The sequence below is a fragment of the Eurosta solidaginis genome, chromosome 2 (genome assembly GCF_040869045.1).
Source record: "Eurosta solidaginis isolate ZX-2024a chromosome 2, ASM4086904v1, whole genome shotgun sequence".
NCBI classification, from domain to species: Eukaryota; Metazoa; Arthropoda; class Insecta; order Diptera; family Tephritidae; genus Eurosta; species Eurosta solidaginis.
Genome location: NC_090320.1, coordinates 72,231,154 through 72,251,491, shown reverse-complemented (window position 1 = coordinate 72,251,491; position 20,338 = coordinate 72,231,154). Strand labels below are relative to the sequence as shown.

The 20,338-nt window shown below is 35.8% G+C and overlaps 1 protein-coding gene across 1 annotated transcript in view; it reads left to right on the top strand.

Annotated features, from left to right (window-relative positions):
* The window catches only part of LOC137239902 (breast cancer anti-estrogen resistance protein 3 homolog), a 233,114-nt gene that overhangs the window by 756 nt on the left and 212,020 nt on the right, over window positions 1-20,338 (top strand). The window lies entirely within an intron of this gene.

Genomic DNA, 20,338 nt, shown 5'->3' with positions numbered 1-20,338 from the left:
TTTATTCTGCTAGAATATGAAGGGGACTGTAATAATAGAAAAGTTTCAAAAGCCCTAAATCTGAAGCTTATGTTGCAATAAAACTAAAAAAAAAAATTGTTCTTGCACATACAGCAGAAATTGTTTATTTTATTGTGACATGAGGTGTTGTCTATCGCTACCTGCAAAAGAACGTTCGGTAAGTTATGAAATCAAATGGGAAGCAACAACAAAAAATAAGTTAGCAAGTTGATATAAGCGATTTCAGTTAAACTCGTTTAAACAATAACTCACCACATGTGCAGGGTTGTGCAGCGTTTGAAAGTCTAATATCAGTGATCAGAAACATACAAAAATACAGCAGAATCGCGCAAAACTTAACTCTCGAGAACGTTAATCGCCCGGTTTAAGTTAACCGAATTTCAGCGCCCACACACCGCACTAAAAAGTTAACTAATAGCTATCTTTCCTTTTTATTCAAACCCAACCATTTGTTTGTCACCAAATTAAGGAGCGGATATGCCTTTATTTCCATATATATCCGAGCCAAGGGCTTTTTGGGTGCTTATTTTCTCGAAACTAAGAACTTGAAAAATTACTGTTGGGCATAACCAGTCGACATGTTGGTAATTCGTATTTTAGTGCTCATCTTCAGTGATGACATAGAAACAAGAATAAGAATCTCCGAAAATAGTTCAATTCTCCCATTTTTTCCCACATTCGGTGCAGAATTGGCGCAGTATCAGCGAAGATTCGGCTAGTCGGCACAGAAACGGCTCAGTCTTCGCGGACTGACTCTGTACCGATTCTGCACCCACTCTGCGCCGATACTGCGCCCACTCCGTGCCGTGTGTAGGTTTAAAGATTCTCTTTAAAAATCCGATGACAACCACGCCCACTTTCTATATCAAGATACAATATGCGTGTTTGCAACTCCTTCTAAGGACACGCATACCTTAAGGGACACATGTACAGATGTGTATAAAAAATTTACCACCGCTTTCAACCGACCAAAGCTGTTCTTTCTTTTTGTTACCAAAGATGCGGATCACATTTCAATATTACATCCTAAAACCTTCTCGTGATATCGCTTCCAAAAGTCGATGCAAAGGCGTTACCACAATCCCTTTTCAAAATTGTTTAATATTTATTTTGGGTCTACCTACAAGATTGTTCACAAAAACATCACCATGTTATCTTTACAAATTTTTTCGAAAAACTACAAAAATCCAAGGACAACCACGCCCACTTTCTACATCAAAATACAAAAATGCGCGTTAGAAGCACTTATATCATGGTACTTTTGTAATTTATAAACAAACTAGCTTATACCCGTGGGTTTCACTCCACGTTGCTATAAAAAATATGGAAAATAAATAAAGCACATTTAAAACACTTCTTGTTTCACATTTATAAGCGATATAGTTATATATTTTTATTATTTGTGTTAACATTTTCTGATGAATAGTTAAATACTGTAATTAGCTAAAAAATTAAATAATGTAATTATATGATTTTTTTTTTATTTAATGAAACCAAATTCTGGACTGGTATCCAACCAGAAAAAGAAAATATCTAATTCCCAAAAAAAAATATATACAGCAAATAATTTTCGTAGGTATTTTGTATGGAACGAACAAAGTGACGTTAGCTACTATGCTTATAACTGAAGAGCGCCTAGACTGATGTCGATTATTCACACCAATTGTTAATGATTATGATCAAAAGAATGAATCAGAAAAAAATATAATAAATTAGCGAAAATACTAAAAGAAAACTTAAAAGTTGTGGGAGTTCTCGTTCCAAGAATTTCAAAGAAATGATTTCAATTTCTGTTGACAATGAATAGCAAGTGTGCAAATAGTATGCAATTCTTGTGGTATGACATTAGAATTCCAATTACCACAAATTTATGCAAGCTATAATCGATATCTTTGTTATATTGAAATACGGCACCACCAAGTATATAGTTCCCTGTCAATGGCATTGTGATTATCCGTTGTTCGTCTGATCGACGTTCTCTTTCGTTGGATCTATTTTGTGTTCTCCGCGACCGACGTCCAATAGTGCTACTTGTCCTGGAAGGCATTTTGTAATTCACTCCACTTTTCACGAAAACTAACAGCCCAAAACTTTAAAAAAAGATTGGTCGAATAAATGCTCTTTGTTATCACACCACTTTTCACTAAAAGAAACTTATTTGTAGCAGCACAAAAACTTTAAAAGTGACTGCGTGAAATAATTTTCTATAAATATTCTATGTACATATATATGTATGTCTTTGACAGACCTGTTAAATTTGAATTAGCATTAGTAATCAATTAATTAGATGCCTATTTTAATGGCCAATGATTATTTCAATTGTTTCCGTAAAAAGCACTTACTAATTGATTACCATTAGAAAAAAATCAAAAAAATCATAATTTTTTCCGATTATTGAAAAGAATCAAAAAAATCCAATGTAATCAAAAGTAATCAAAAAAGGCGTTTTTGATTACTTTTGATTATTTTTGATTTTTCCGATTATTTTTAATTTTGTTTTTTTGATTTTTTTTGATTATTTTTAATTATTTTTGTGCTTCGGTGAAAGAAAAATTCTCGTTTGTTGCATGCACGGAATAGTTTCTACATACAAGTACATTTTAGGATGCAATATTAAATCGTAACCGCTTATCAAGGAAAATATGTATATACATGCAACATATAGGGCGAATGGTATATAAGCGTTGATATAAACATATTCTCCGGTAAGTATATACACGTGCATAATTTGCTACACTCATTATATAAAATAATAACGATCCTCTATGGTTCATCCTTAAGTCAAGCCAATTTTGTTTTGTATACAAAATTAATATATGTTACCCGGCCTATGAAAAGGTGGCTTATGACTCAAAAAAAAATTACTACTACTAAAAAACTGAAGAAATGTATTGTTCATCTTTAACAGCTGTTTCTCGCAATTTCTTTTTTGAGCCATAAGCCAGCTTTTCATATCTCGGGTCAAATATATCCACTATTTTGGATTACGTTATGGCTATGCACTGATTGTTTTGTACATACAAGTACATTGGAGGATGTACCGGTATATCGTGAGCGCTTATCTAGGCATATGGGTACATATGTATGTATATACCCACCTACAAATTATTATGTCTATGAGGTTTCCGATGAATACCTGTGGAGTGCGTATTGTTTTAGGACAAAACAATATGTATGAGTAATACTATTTAGGTTGATGGCTTCACTTCCAACTAGAGCGATCCTCTAAATTGTCATTCATCATCATGATTAGTTGTCTAACCAAAGGTTGTTATATCCCAGTTAAATTTATTAACATATATCCATGTACATTAGTTTAAAACTTCTTTTTATTTCCTTATGATTACTTCTAGGATATTTTCCATAAAATCTCAAGTTTTACATAGTGAGCCATATTTTTAGTATTAACAACGGAAATTACAGAAAAGTGAGGTTTCGTCCCAATCTAATGTACATGCTCAATGGTACAGTTAGAAAATATAAGATTTAGTAATTTCATGTTATTATACCTTTCATGAACATGAAATGGTATATTATCTTTGGTCCGATGTTTGTAACGTTGAGAAATATAGAAGATAGACTCACCGTTAAGTATACCGAATTAATCAGGGCGACGAACTGAGTTGATATAGCCATGTCCGTCTGTCCGTCCGTCCGTCTGACTGTTCGAACGCAAAGTTGTACCACAAATTTTGCGATATCTCAATGAAATTTGGCACAAGAATGTATTTTTGTATTATATTAGACATTTATCGGCTCCGGTAGGATCGGACCACTATAACATATATCTCCCATACAACCGGTCGTTCAGATAAGACGATTTTGGTCATTCCTGCCGCAATTTAGAAAGTATAAACGTGAAACTCGGTGACATATATTCTAATATATCATAGAAGATATCTTGAAAAAGTCACTTTGATCGGAGCTATATGTATATAGTATATACCTATCCTATACAACCGATCGTTCAGATAGACAGATTTTTGGCCATTTCTCCCTTAGTTTCCAATATAAAAACGTGAAACTTGGTGATATATGTTCTAATATATCACATTTGCGGCCACCGTGGTGTGATGGTAGCGTGCTCCGCCTACAACACCGAATGCCCTGGGTTCACACCCCGGGCAAAGCAACATCAAAATTTTAGAAATAAAGTTTTTCAATTAGAAGAAATTTTTCTAAGCGGGGTCGCCCCTCGGCAGTGTTTGGCAAGCACTCCGAGTGTATTTCTGCCATGAAAAGCTCTCAGTGAAAACTCATCTGCCTCGCAGATGCCGTTCGGAGTCGGCATAAAACATGTAGGTCCCGTCCGACCAATTTGTAGGGAAAATCAAGAGGAGCACGACGCAAATTGGAAGAGAGGCTCGGCCTTAGATCTCTTCGGAGGTTATCGCGCCTTACATTTTTTTTTTATATCATAGAAGATTTCCTGTAAATATCACTTCGATCGGAGCTATATATAATATATATCCCATACAACCGATCGTTCAGATAAGGGGGTTTTTTTGCCATTTTTATTTTATATTTATCTTAAAAATCGTTTAGGTATGTACATTTGTTCACTATACACATATTTCTTATCTTATACATCCGATTATTTGGAGATTACGAACGGGATAAGATTATTGCTCAGCCCAATTTATGAAAGGTATGAAGTCTTCGGCACAGCCGAAGACAGTCCTGTCCTTACTTGTTTTTTATTAATTTTATATATATGTGTCTTTGTAAACATAAAAAATGCACAAGTTGATGTTTTAAAAGGAAGTAGTAATGTTATGAAATGTGTATCTAATTAATAATTATTTGCATCAATTAAAAATTGTTTCATTAAATTAACATTGCCAAAAATAACGATATTTCGATGGAAATCAACACTTAAAAGAAAGTAAAATAAGAGGTATTTATGTATATTCATTATATAAAAGTTGTTTTAGTCATTATAACAAATTTGCATTTGCTTTCAATAAAGTTAAGGTTTCTGCAAAGGAAAATAGTCGCTCAACAGGAGCAGAAGAAGTTAAAGGCGTATTGAAGAGTTTTGCAGTTTCTTTCGACGCACTTCGTGTTTTCCAAATGTCCATGCTAGTACATGAATCACCCAGATAGCTATACAGCTCATTTTGTACCAAATTTTTCAGTCCACCTTTTGTTGGAGAACATTGCCCCACACTGGCGATGATATGAAACCAATATTACTAAAATAAACCGAACAATATCATAAATTTTGATTACAAAACAGTCAGTGCATAGCCATAACGTAATCCAAAATAGTGGATATATTAATTATGTATACAAAACAAACTTGGGTTGACTTAAGGATGAACCATAGAGGATCGTTATTATTTTATATAATGAGTGTAGCAAATTATGCACGTGTACATACTTACCGGAGAATATGTTTATATCAAAGCTCATATACCATTCGCCCTATATGTTGCATGTATATATTTTCCTTGATAAGCGGTTACGATTTAATATTGCATCCTAAAATGTACTTTTATGTACAAATTATTCCGTGCATGCTACAAACAAGAATTTTTCTTTCAACAAAGCAGAAAAATAATCAAAAGTAATCAAAAAAATCAAAACAAATCAAAAACAAGTAAGGAAGGTTAAGTTCGGGTGTAACCGAACATTACATACTCAGTTGAGAGCTATGGTGGCAACATAAGGGAAAATAACCATGTAGGAAAATGAACCGAGGGTAACCCTGGAATGTGTTTGTATGACATGTGTATCAAATGAAAGGTGTTAATGAGTATTTTAAAAGGGAGTGATCCTTATTTCCATAGGTGGACGCCGTTTCGTGATATCGCCATAAAGGGGACCAGGGGTGACTCTAGAATGCGTTTGTACACTATGGGTGTCAAACGAAAGGTATTAATGAGTATTTTAAGAGGGCGTGGGCCTTAGTTCTATATGTGGACGCCTTTTCGAGATATCGCCATAAAGGTGGAAAGGGGTGACTCTAGAATTTGTTTGTACTATATGGGTATCAAATGAAAGGTGTTAATGATTATTTTAAAAGGGAGTGGTCCTTAGTTCTACAGGTGGACGCCTTTTCGGAATATCGTTATAAAAGTGGGCCAGGGTTGACTCTAGAATGCGTTTGTACAATATGGGTATCAAACGAAAAGTGTTAATAAGTGTTGTAAAAGGGAGTGGGCGTTAGTTCTATGGGTGGACGCCTTTTCGGGATATCGCCATAAACGTGGACCAGGGGTGACTCTAGAATGCGTTTGTACAATATGGTTATCAAATGAAAGGTGTTAATGAGTATTTTAAAAGAGCGTGGGCCTTAGTTCTATAGGTGGACGCCTTTTCGAGATATCGCCATAAAGGTGGACCAGAGGTGACTCTAGAATTTGTTTGTACGATATGGGTATCAAATGAAAGGTGTTAATGAGTATTTTAAAAGGGAGTGGGCCTTAGTTCCATAGGTGGATGCCTTTTCGAGATATCGCCATAAAGGTGGGCCAGGGGTGACTCTAGAATTTTTTTGTACGATATGGGTATCAAACGAAAGGTGTTAATGAGTATTTTCAAAAGGAGTGGGCCTTAGTTCTATATGTGGACGCCTTTTCGAGATATCGCCATAAACGTGGACCAGGGGTGACTCTAGAATGTGTTTGTATGATATGGGTATCAAATTAAAGGTATTAATGAGGGTTTTAAAAGGGAGTGGCCCTTAGTTGTATATGTGAAGGCGTTTTCGAGATATCGACCAAAATGTGGACCAGGGTGATCCAGAACTTCATCTGTCGGGTACCGCTAATTTATTTATATATGTAATACCACGAACAGTATTCCTTCCAAGATTCCAAGGGCTTTTGATTTCGCCCTGCAAAACTTTTTCATTTTCTTCTACTTAATATGGTAGGTGTCACACCCATTTTACCAAGTTTTTTTCTAAAGTTATATTTTGCGTCCATATTGGCGGCCACCGTGGTGTGATGGTAGCGTGCTCCGCCTACCACACCGTATGCCCTGGGTTCGAACCCCGGGCAAAGCGACATCAAAATTTTAGAAATAAGGTTTTTAAATTAGAAGAAAATTTTTCTAAGCGGGGTCGCCCCTCGGCAGTGTTTGGCAAGCGCTCCGGGTGTATTTCTGCCATGAAAAGCTCTCAGTGAAAACTCATCTGCCTCGCAGATGCCGTTCGGAGTCGGCATAAAACATGTAGGTCCCGTCCGGCCAATTTGTAGGGAAAATCAAGAAGAGCACGACGCAACTTGGAAGAGAAGCTCGGCCTTAGATCTCTTCGGAGGTTATCGCGCCTTACATTTATTTTTTTTTTTATATTTTGCGTCAATAGACCAATACAATTACCATGTTTCCTCCCTTTTTTCGTATTTGGTATATAATTATGGCATTTTTTTCAATTTTCGTAATTTTCGATATCGAAAAAGTGGGCGTGGTCATAGTCGGATTTCAACCATTTTTTACACCAACACAAAGTGAGTTCAGATAAGTACGTGAACTGAATTTAGTAAAGATATATCGATTTTTGCTCAAGTTATAGTGTCAAAGGCCGAGCGGAAGGACAGACGGTCGACTGTGTATAAAAACTGGGCGCGGCTTCAACCGATTTCGCCCTTTTTCACAGAAAACAGTTATCGTCCTAGAATCTAAGCCTCTACCAAATTTCACAAGGATTGGTAAATTTTTGTTCGACTTATGGCATTAAAAGTATCCTAGACAAATTAAATGAAAAAAGGCGGAGCCACGCCCATTTTGAAAGTTTCTTTTATTTTTGTATTTTGTTACACCATATCATTACTGGAGTTGAATGTTGGCATAATTTACTCATATACTCTAAAGATATTAACTTTTCTTTTAAAATTCGAATTAAAAAAATTTTTTTTTTAAAAAGTGGGTGTGGTCGTTCTCCGATTTTGCTAATTTTTAGTAAGCAGACATATAGTAATAAGAGTAACGTTCCTGCCAAATTTCATCATGATATCTTCAACGATTGCCAAATAACATCTTCCAAAACTTCTAAATTACCTTCTTTTAAAAGTGGGCGGTGCCACGCCCATTGTCCAAAATTTTACCATTTTTCTATTTTGCGTCATAAGCTCAACTAACTTACCAAGTGGCATCGCTTAATCCGTTTTTGGTAATGAATTATCGCACTTTTTCGATTTTTCGAAATGTTCGATATCGAAAAAGTGGGCGTGGTTATTGTCCGATATCGTTCATTTTAAATAGCGATCTGAGATGAGTGCCCAGGAACCTACATACCAAATTTCATCAAGATACCTCAAAATTTACTCAAGTTATCGTGTTAACGGACAGACGGACGGACGGACATGGCTCAATCGAATTTTTTTTCGATACTGATGATTTTGATATATGGAAGTCTATATCTATCTCGATTCCTTTATACCTGTACAACCAACCGTTATCCAAACAAAGTTAATATACTCTGTGAGCTCTGCTCAACTGAGTATAATAATAGAAAAAATCAAAAAAATCAAAAGTAATCAAAAAAGGCCTTTTTTGATTACTTTTGATTTTTTTGATTTTTTTCAATAATCGCAAGAAATCATACTTTTTTTTGATTATTTTTTTTTAATTAATTGAAAAGTAATCATTAAAAATAGAAAATAATGGCAAGTAATCATTAAATGGCGTTTAAGGAAAATAATAGAACGACTAATCATTACCATTAGTAATCATTACTTAACAGGCCTGGTCTTTGAATTAGTTTTCTTAATTTGAAATCGCAGGCGGCTACGTGCTGAACAGATAGAACCGAAAATATTCATTCAACAAAATTGTTTGGAAACAATTTTTAAATTTGAAATATTTTATGTACATATACAAACATATGTAAGTGATTTGTAGGAAATTTCTTATTGTAAATTAAGTATACGGAATACAAAAAAATTGCGGAAAAGGCAAAAAATATATTTGTTCAATAGGGAAATGGATAGGGATAGGGATGAAGATAGGGACTTACCTTATATAACGCCGTACCAAATTTCAGTAGTCTAGGATTAATAGTTGCATAGATATCCCCATAAATCCCATTTGTATGGGAGGTGCCACGCCCCCTTTTCCGATTTCAAAAAGGGATAGGTATAGGGATAGGGACTTACCTTACATAACGCCTTACCAAATTTCAGTAGTCTAACATTAATACTTCCAAAGATATTGAGTATGAAAGATCCCATTTGTATGGGAGGTGCCATGCCCCCTTTTCCGATTTCAAAACAAAGTACATAAGAACCATGCGGGGTCATGTACCTGTCCTGTGTGTAAGTTTGGTTAAAATCCGTCCACCCGTTTGAGCGTCAAGTGGCGACAGGAAAAAAAGTGTTTACTTTTATAATATGTATAGGTTAGATAGATAGATCTGAAATTAATATTAAACAATTTTGAGAACTGGGTGTGGCAACGCCTTCTAAGGCCATGCATACCCTAAAGGACATATATATTTAAGAAATTGACCATTGTTTTCTACAGACTTTTCTTGTTTTCGGCCAAAGCTGCTCTTTTTTCTAATATCAAAGATTTGTATCAAATATTATTATTATATCTTAAACAATTCTGGAAATATCGCTACCAACAGCCGATGCAAAACGTTTTAAAAAGGTATGCCTACAACATCGTTCACATAAAATTTCAGCGTTTTATCTTTACAAATTACAGAGATATCATGATATATGTGCCTCCAATACGCATTTTTGTATTTTTATAAAGAGTTTTTGCTGGAGCAGACACCTTTGAACAAGGAACCCGCACACCGATTGTCGTAAGTTTACCTTTAACTGTTCTTTAGATATAGCTAGCGAAATCAGATGAAAATCTATGCCCATTTTTGAAAAGTTGTATTTATCGAGTTAGCTCAACGCAGCCAACCTATATATTAAATTTAAAGAAAATAGATCAATTGGGTATCTGTATACGGAAAAAATCTATTTGATATATAACAAGTAAGGAAGGTTAGGTTCGGGTGTAACCGAACATTACATACTCAGTTGAGAGCTATGGTGACAACATAAGGGAAAACAACCATGTAGGATAATGAACCGAGGGTAACCCTGGAATGTGTTTGTATGACATGTGTATCAAATGAAAGGTATTAAAGAGTATCTTATGAGGGCGTGGGCTAGAGTTTTTTAGGTGGACGCCATTTAGGGATATCGCCATAAAGGTGGACCAGGGCTGCCTCTAGAATTTGTTTGTACGATATGGGTATCAAATGAAAGATGTTAATGAGAATTTTAAAAGGCGTGGGCTTAGTTCTATAGGTGGACGCCTTTTCGAGATATCGCCCTAAAGGTGGACCAGGGGTGACTCTAGAATGTGTTTGTACGATATGGGTATTAAATTAAAGGTATTAATGAGGGTTTTAAAAGGGAGTGATGGTAGTTGTATAGGTGGTCGCCTTTTCGAGATATCGCCATAAAGGTGGACCAGGGGTGACTCTAGAATGCGTTTGTACCATAAGGGTATCAAACGAAAGGTGTTAATGAGTATTTTAAAAGGGAGTGGGCCTTAGTTCTATAGGTGGACGCCTTTTCGAGATATCACCATAAAGGTGGACCAGGGGTGACTCTAGACTTTGTTTGTACGATATGAGTATCAAATGAAAGGTGTTAATGAGTCTTTTTAAAAGGAAGTGGGCCTTAGTTCTATAGATGGTCGCCTTTTCGTGATATCGCCATAAAGGTGGAACAGGGGTGAATCTAGAATATGTTTGTACATTGTGGGTACCAAATGAAAGGTGTTAATGAGTATTTTAAAAGGCAGTGGGGCTTAGTTCTATAGGTGGACGCCTTTTCGAGATATCGCCATAAAGGTGGACCAGGTGTGACTCTAAAATGTGTTTGTACGATATGGGTATTAAATTAAAGGTATTAATGAAGGTTTTAAATGGGAGTGGTGGTAGTTGTATATGTGAAGGCGTTTTCCTGATATCGACCAAAATGTAGACCAGGGTGACCTAGAACATCATCTGTTGGATACCGCTAATTTATTTATATATGTAATACCACGAACAGTATTCCTGCCAAGATTTCAAAGGTTTTTTATTTCGCCCTGCAGAACTTTTTCATTTTCTTCTACTTGATATGCTAGGTGTCACACCCATTTTACAAAGTTTTTTTCTAAAGTTATATTTTGCGTCAATAAACCAATCCAAAACCGAACGAAAATCATACTCTACAAGTCACTTATCGTACCCGTCCTGCTATATGGGGCAGAAGCATGGACCATGACAACAGCAGATGAAGCGGCTTTGGGAGTGTTCGAGAGAAAAGTTCTTCGAAAGATTTATGGACCTCTACGCGTTGGCGATGGCGAGAACCGAAGAAGATTTAATGATGAGCTGTACGAGCTATACGCAGACATCAACATAGTCCAGCGAATTAAAACGCAGCGGCTGCGCTGGCTAGGCCAAGTTATGCGAATGAAAGATGATGCTCCGGCCAAGAAAGTGTTCCTACCGGAACCCGCCTATGGAAGCAGAGGTAGAGGGAGGCCCCACTCCGTTGGAAGGACCAGGTGGAAAACGATTTAAACTCCCTTGGTGTGACCAATTGGCGCCGGTTGGCGGAGCGAAGGAGCGACTGGCGCGCCTTGTTGGACGGCCATAACCGTTTAGACGGTTAAGCGCCAATTAAGTAAGTAAGTAAGTAAACCAATCCAATTACCATGTTTCATCCCATTTTTCGTATTTGGTATAGAATTATGGCATCTTTTTAATTTTTCGTAATTTTCGAAATCGAAAAAGCGGGCGTGGTCGTAGTCGGATTTCGGCCATTTTTTATACCAATACAAAGTGAGTTCAGATAAGTACGCGAACTTAGTTTAGTAAAGAGATATCGATTTTTGCTCAAGTTATCGTGTTAACGGCCGAGCGAAAGGACAGACGGCCGACTGTGTATAAAAACTGGGCGTGGCTTCAACCGATCCCGCCCTTTTTCACAGAAGACAGTTATCGCCCTAGAATCTAAGCCCCTACCAAATTTTACAAGGATTGGTAAATTTTTGTTCGACTTATGGCATTAAAAGTAAGGTAAGGTAAAGGTATTTTAATGAAATTTGGTATGTAAGTTCCTGGGCACTCATCTCAGATCGCTATTTAAAATTAACGAGATCGGACTATATACCCACGTCCACTTTTTCGATATCGGAAATTTCGAAAAACCGAAAAAGTGTTATAATTCATTACCAAAGACGGATAAAGCGATGAAACTTGGTAGGTGGGTTGACCTTATGATGCAGAATAAAAAATTAGTAAAATTCTGGACAATAGGCGTGGCACCGCCTACTTTTAAAAGAAGGTAATTTAAAAGCAAGCTGTAATTGGCAGTCGCTACTCCTATTATCAGCGGCGGATTCACATAAGGGCACTTGGGTACGTGCCCAGGGGCCCCCACAGAGCAGTGGCGGATTAAAACTGAGTGAGGTCGGAGACTGAAATTCAGAAGGGGCCCTTCCGGGCTCAGACAGGCGGGGGAGAAATATTAATAAATTGTAATAAATAAACCCTAACTCTTAACCCTTAAACCTGTAACAGGCAGGGGAGAAATCTGAAATACTATGAAATACTATGAAATTATAATAAAAAAACAATACTTCAACAAATAAAAGATGGAGAAATATTTTACAATTATTAAATAACAAAACATAATATGTGGCCCGGCCTATGAAAGGGTGGCTTATGACTCGAAAAAGAAACAGCTGTTAAAGAAAAATAATGCATTTCTTCAGTTTCTTAATAGTTTTTCTTTTGCATTACTTTTTTTTGAGTCATAAGCCACCTTTTCATAGGCCGGGTCACATATTTCTCTCTCACTCTTTCGTGGTTTAACAAAGTATTTTTTTATAATTGTATAGTATTTCTCCGCCACCTGTTCGTAATTTAACAAAGTATAATTTAGAGACTGCCAGGTCACAGGAGGCCCCTGCAGACGGTGGGTCTCGAACCTATAGCAACATCATGTGGCCCCCTAATAATCTGCCACTGCCGGTATACAATCATAAATCAAGATCCTTTTTTTCCATCCTATGAATCGTAATTAAATTAAATATGTCATACATAATTAAATATTTAAAAAACTTAATTATTCAAATTCAATAATTAATTTCATTAATTCTCTTATACTTTACAGTATCAGTGTGTCAGCTAAGCGATAAATGTCAAAATTACAAACAGCCCCGCTCAGCTGATGCAAATCTCAGGTCTAGAGTTGCATTTTTGGTAACTAAGAGTACTTTAAGCTGAGTTGCATTTGATAGTTTAATAAAACTTTGTAGTTTTAACAGATGAAATAGTTGCATATATTTCCGCGGAAATATAAAGAATAGAAGATTTGTAGCCTCCAACAATGCGGAAACATACCGAAAGCAAATTTTATTTAAATTAGAGTCAAAAAGGTCTAGAGAAATTTAACAAAATATAAAGCGTGTAACTGTTACCCTGAGGAAAATTTTCACTTCTATGGCTGTTTACACAAATGCATAAAGCAAAATTATATAAACGCTTTGGTCGCTTCAAAGCAAATATAACGCAAGGCGTTTGATTGTTTATCGTATGGCGTCGTCAAAGCGTAGGCCATAGTGTACCTATACAAGTGTGTCAACTAAGCGATAAACGTCAAAACTACAAACAGCCTCGCCCACCTGATGCAAATCTCAGGTCTAGAGTTGCATTTTTGGTACCTAAGAGTACTTTAAGCTGAGTTGCATTTGATAGTTTAATAAAACTTTGTAGTTTTAACAGATGAAATAGTTGCATATATTTCCGTGGATATATAATAAATAGAAGATTTGTAGCCTCCAACAATGCGGAAACATACCGAAAGCAAAATTTATTTAAACTAGAGTCAACAAGTAAGGAAGGTTAAGTTCGGGTGTAACCGAACATTACATACTCAGTTAAGAGCTATGGTGGCAACATAAGGGAAAATAACCATGTGAACCGAGGGTAACGCTGGAATGTGTTTGTATGACATGTGTATCAAATGAAAGGTGTTAATGAGTATTTTAAAAGGGAGTGATCCTTATTTCCATAGGTGGACGCCGTTTCGTGATATCGCCATAAAGGGGACCAGGGTTGACTCTAGAATGCGTTTGTACACTATGGGTGTCAAACGAAAGGTATTAATGAGTATTTTAAGAGGGCGTGGGCCTTAGTTCTATATGTGGCCGCCTTTTCGAGATATCACCATAAAGGTGGACCAGGGGTGACTTTAGAATTTGTTTGTACTATATGGATATCAAATGAAAGGTGTTAATGAGTATTTTAAAAGGGATTGGGCCTTAGTTCTATAGGTGGACGCCTCTTCGGAATATCGTTATAAAAGTGGACCAGGGTTGACTCTAGAATGCATTTGTACAATATGGGTATCAAACGAAAGGTGTTAATAAGTGTTTTAAAAGGGAGTGGGCCTTAGTTCTATAGGTGGACGCCTTTTCGTGATATCGCCATAAACGTGGACAGGGGTGACTCTAGAATGCGTTTGTACAATATGGGTATCAAATGAAAGGTGTTAATGAGTATTTTAAAAGGGTGTGGGCCTTAGTTCTATAGGTGGACGCCTTTTCGAGATATCGCCATAAAGGTGGACCAGGGCTGACTCTAGAATTCGTTTGTACGATATGGGTATCAAATGAAAGGTGTTAATGAGTATTTTAAAAGAGCGTGGGCCTTAGTTCTATAGGTGGACGCCTTTTCGAGATATCGCCACAAAAAGTGGACCAGGGGTGACTCTAGAATTCGTTTGTACGATATGGGTTTCAAATGAAAGGTGTTAATGAGTATTTTAAAAGAGCGTGGGCCTTAGTTCTATAGGTGGACGCCTTTTCGAGATATCGCCACAAAAAGTGGACCAGGGGTGACTCTAGAATGTGTTTGTACGATATGGGTATCAAATTAAAGGTATTAATGAGGGTTTTAAAAGGGAGTGGCCCTTAGTTGTATATGTGAAGTCGTTTTCGAGATATCGACCAAAATGTGGACCAGGGTGATCCAGAACTTCATCTGTCGGGTGCCGCTAATTTATTTATATATGTAATACCACGAACAGTATTCCTTCCAAGATTCCAAGGGCTTTTGATTTCGCCCTGCAAAACTTTTTCATTTTCTTCTACTTAATATGGTAGGTGTCACACCCATTTTACCAAGTTTTTTTCTAAAGTTATATTTTGCGTCAATAGACCAATACAATTACCATGTTTCATCCCTTCTTTCGTATTTGGTATATAATTATGGCACTTTTTTCATTTTTCGTAATTTTCGATATCGAAAAAGTGGGCGTGGTCATAGTCGGATTTCGGCCATTTTTTACACCAATACAAAGTTAGTTCAGATAAGTACGTGAACTGAGTTTAGTAAAGATATATCGATTTTTGCTCAAGTTATCGTGTTAAAGGCCGAGCGGAAGGACAGACGGTCGACTGTGTATAAAAACTGGGCGCGGCTTCAACCGATTTCGCCCTTTTTCACAGAAAACAGTTATCGTCCTAGAATCTAAGCCTCTACCAAATTTCACAAGGATTGGTAAATTTTTGTTCGACTTATGGCATTAAAAGTATCATAGACAAATTAAATGAAAAAGGGCGGAACCACGCCCATTTTGAAATTTTCTTTTATTTTTGTATTTTGTTGCACCATATCATCACTGGAGTTGAATGTTGGCATAATTTACTTATATACTGTAAAGATATTAACTTTTCTTTTAAAATTTGAATTAAAAAAAAAAAAAATTTTAAAGTGGGCGTGGTCGTTCTCCGATTTTGCTAATTTTTAGTAAGCAAACATACAGTAATAAGAGTAACGTTCCTGCCAAATTTCATCATGATATCTTCAACGGCTGCCAAATAACAGCTTGCAAAACTTCTAAATTACCTTCTTTTAAAAGTGGGCGGTGCCACGCCCATTGTCAAAAATTTTACCATTTTTCTATTCTGCGTCATAAGTTCAACTAACTTACCAAGTTTCATCGCATAATCCGTATTTGGTAATGAATTATCGCACTTTTTCGATTTTTCGAAATTTTCGATATCGAAAAAGTGGACGTGGTTATTGTCCGATATCGTTCATTTTAAATAGCGACCTGAGATGAGTGCCCAGGAATCTACATACCAAATTTCATCAAGATACCTCTAAATTTACTCAAGTTATCGTGTTAACGGACAGACGGACGGACGGACATGGCTCAATCGAATTTTTTTTCGATACTGATGATTTTGATATATGTAAGTCTATATCTATCTCGATTCCTTTATACCTGTACAACCAACCGTTATCCAATCAAAGTTAATATACTATGTGAGCTCTGCTCAACTGAGTATAAAAAGGTCTAGAGAAACTTAACAAAATATATAGCGTGTAACTGTTACCATGAGGAAAATTTTCATTTCTATGGCTATTTACACAAATGCATAAAGCAGAATTATATAAACGCTTTGGTCGCTGCAAAGCAAAGATAACACAAGGCGTTTGATTGTTTTTCGTATGGCGTCGTCAAAGCGTAGGCACGCTACCAAATCGTTTATGTAAATCTTTTGATGCTTCGTCCGACATATGAGTTAAATTTATGGCAGCTCCAATATTTTGCCAAGCAAAGTTTGTTGAATGTTAAAGGACTTAAAATGTTGGGAAATTCTCAAAGGAGGATTTACAACTCTCAACGCTTCAAAGCGAAGAAAATGGCAAGGAGTCTCATTTTTATATTATGGGCCAAGGCTTCAGATCGATGCAACACAACCAAAGCTTCTATGTAAATCCGCCTTAATTTCTGTCTCTGTGAAAGTTTCCCGCAAATAAAACCAAAAAAGCGGGCAAAAATAAGAATGAATAAAAGTTCAATTTTTAGATAAGTTTTTATGCAATAACATTGTTGTTTTTTCGTTTAAAAATGCCGGTACCAGATTCTTTTATTACACAAATATAATGAATTTTGGGTACAGAAATCCTAGAAAATATTTTACCGAAATACTTTGTTGTTGAGTTTAAAAAGTTGTTCACAGTAATTTGAAAAACTATACGTTTCTATGCTTTTTGCACTTAGAGAAGGAACCTTGTTAAATGAACAAAATTTTTAATGAAAGTCAATAACTCTGAACTGAACAATTTTCGCCATGAAAAAAACTAAAATGCTGTGGAACAGGAGCAACACTTTTGTGACTACATAAACCCTGTTTCAATCTTTTACGTCCCTGCACAGAACCCTAATTGACCGTTTTCAACCGAAACAACAATGGCAACCCAGATTTTCCCGTTATGATAACTTAAAGGCTGCATGTTACTGATTACTCAAAACTTAACTTGACATAGAAGTCTGTTGAATTTTGATTTTCTATGTAAGTTCTAAGTGACGTTTACATTTTGAGATGCCATTTGTTTGTTTCCATTTCATTTTGACATTTTGTCATACAAATTGACATTTATTTAAAAATAAATTTCAACGCTGATTATGATGCCAGATTTTATGCGCGAAGTGGAGTATAATCGTGGCTAAGTTGCCAAGTTTACGCCAAGTCAAGTCAAGTCTATGCTAAGTATCAGTAATGGGGGCTTAAGCGAGTGCCTGTCAGAAAGAAGTCAACACACTTGCACTTATCCACAATGGGCATTGCAGCAGCCAGGCATGCTTAACCAACGAAACGATATCATTTCGTTACGATAATCAACGTTGATAAACGAAACGAAGTCATTTCGTTTCGTTTATTAACGTTAAGATCGTCAAATTAACGAAATGATTTCGTTTCGTTTTCTGCCATATCAAAACGAAATCAAATCGTTTATGTTGATTATTAATTTCAAACTATGCTGGCAAAGCTGATTGATGGCGGAGTCATTAAAGGTGAAAGCATTAGCCAAGCTGATTGCAACTTTTCTCATGAATTTTGACAGTACGAACATTTCTCAGAGTATTTTTGACATTACCACCAACGAATTACACAAACAAATTACATAGTGTTTGTGTGTGTATGTGCGCTCGTTGTTACCACCTTACGGCTTCACCATGGCTATAGCATTGCCAGCACAATTCAAACATAAAGTATCACGTTTTTGTTAACGTTTTTAACGTTAACGAAAGCTTTTCGTTTCGGTTAAAAACGAGATACAATTTATCTTGATAATTTCTTTATCGATAATATTTCGAAGTGTTTCAACGGAAACGGTGGAAATTTTTTGATAAACGATTAGCTTAACGTTAAGGTGCATCCCTGGCAGCAGCGAAGAGCCGTAGGGTAATTTTACGCAAAGAATAAAATTGTAATTAACTGTTAATGCACTCGCAGTGCGGCAACTTTAAAAAAATATCTCATCCAAACCGAGATTGAATCATTTAACTATTATAAGCATGGAGCGTGACATTGTACGTGATATTAATATTGATGATGTAATAAAATGTTTCGCTGAAAAAAAGGCACGGAAACGCTTCCTATGATTACAGGTAATAAATAATATAATAAACCTAACTACCTACACGTATTTTTTATTTATTTCTCTTTTAAATCCCTTACAAGGGGGCCTGCACATCATTGGTGCCCAGGGGCCACACTAAACTTAAATCCCCCGCTGCCTATTACTATATGTGTTCTAAATAAAAATTTGCAAAATCGGATGACGAACACGCCCACTTTAAAAAAAATTTTTTAAAGTCAAATTTTAAGAAAAAATTTAATATCTGCACAGCTTATAAGTTAATTATGTTTAGGATATAACGGAAATATGGGTAGGACTTTTTGATTTCAATTTTAAACCACTCATTGGTTTAAAATTTTAACCTAAAAATATTAAAAATTAGTCCCCAGCCAGTTTATAATGTAAGACTTTTAGGTTTTAATTCTAAACCACTCATTGCAAATACTTTTTTTTCAAATTTCTGGCCTAAAATTTAATCCCATATTTATTAAAAATTGGGTTTATTCTCTAATAGTTTAAGGTATAGACCAAAAATGTTTAAAAACGCGGTACGGGTAAATCTTTTTGGTTTACATTTTAAGCTTTTCATCGAAAATTATATTTTTCAAGTGGCTGGACTAAAATTGAAACCAAGATATCTTAAAAATTACCTAAAACTATTTAGTGGTTTTAAAAGTAGTAAAAAAAGCTTACAATCAGTAGTAAACTTTGCTTGGTTTAAAAAATAAACTAAAATGTTTGGCAGTGTAGTAAATGGCCAAACCAATCATAGCAAAAATGAAACTTCCACAGTAGCTTTCTCACATCTAAACTGAAAAAGACATCAAGTCTCCTAATATAGAACTAAAGGTAAGAGACCACCTTTGAAGAAGTTTTCAGTGACATTTTGAAATCTTATACAAGGAAATTTTGCACTTCATTCATCTACATACATAACTATTCCTCACAATTTCCGCCTTTTCGTGAAAAAATAAATTGTTGAATTTTTTGTTGTTTTTTTTTTCCAAATATTAAGGGAGTTCAGAATTTTGTGTATTTGGTGTTGGAAACTTTGCTATAGCAAGTGAAAGCTACGAATCGTAAACAACTTTTTTCCGTTTTAAATTTTTTCTTCTCATATTTTGTTTTGTTTTGACAGTTGTGAATTTGCTATTCAAAATGGAAAAAATAAACTACGGTTTTTGATGTTGCGTATTTGCCACAACGTAGCAAATGCATAGCCGTATAACTTTTGGCGTTTTGTGTAAAAATACTACACCAGTTTGCAAATACAATGATGCTAGATCATTTGCACAAAATCCTGAACTCTCTATTATTTTATAAGTTAATCACATGTACTCCGGTACCTCTGCAGGTCTGCCAATAGGCATGAGAGTTCTTAAACCAGTTGTAGCAAGTGCTATCATTGTGTGTAGATGTTATTGAAAGTGCCATCCTGCAAACTAAAGACCTTGAGAAATAGCACACGAAATGGGTAAGGTCAAGGGCGTTCTGTCACATACCGAAGACCTTGGGATACACTTAACATACCCATCATTGTGGACTAAATGCGAAGAAATATCCACCGAAAAGGCTTAATAAGGGTATGGTAATAGGGCTTCTGGAATTGGGTATCTTGTCACTGCTCGAACAAAGGCGACATAATTGAAATAACAGCAAGTAAATATCAATGTACTTTAATATTTTATTAATTCTTTCTGAATTATCGCAGTAGATCCTTACTAAAGCGTAGTATATATATAGTATATATATATATATATATAAGGCGCGAAGTACCTCCGAAGAGATTTAGGCCGAGCTTGTCTTCCAATATGCGTCGTGCTCCTTTTAATTTTTCCTACAATTTGGCGAGATGGGACTTTCATGCATCTACAAAGATGAATTTCACTGAGAAGCTTTTCAGTTGCAGAAAAACACTCGTAG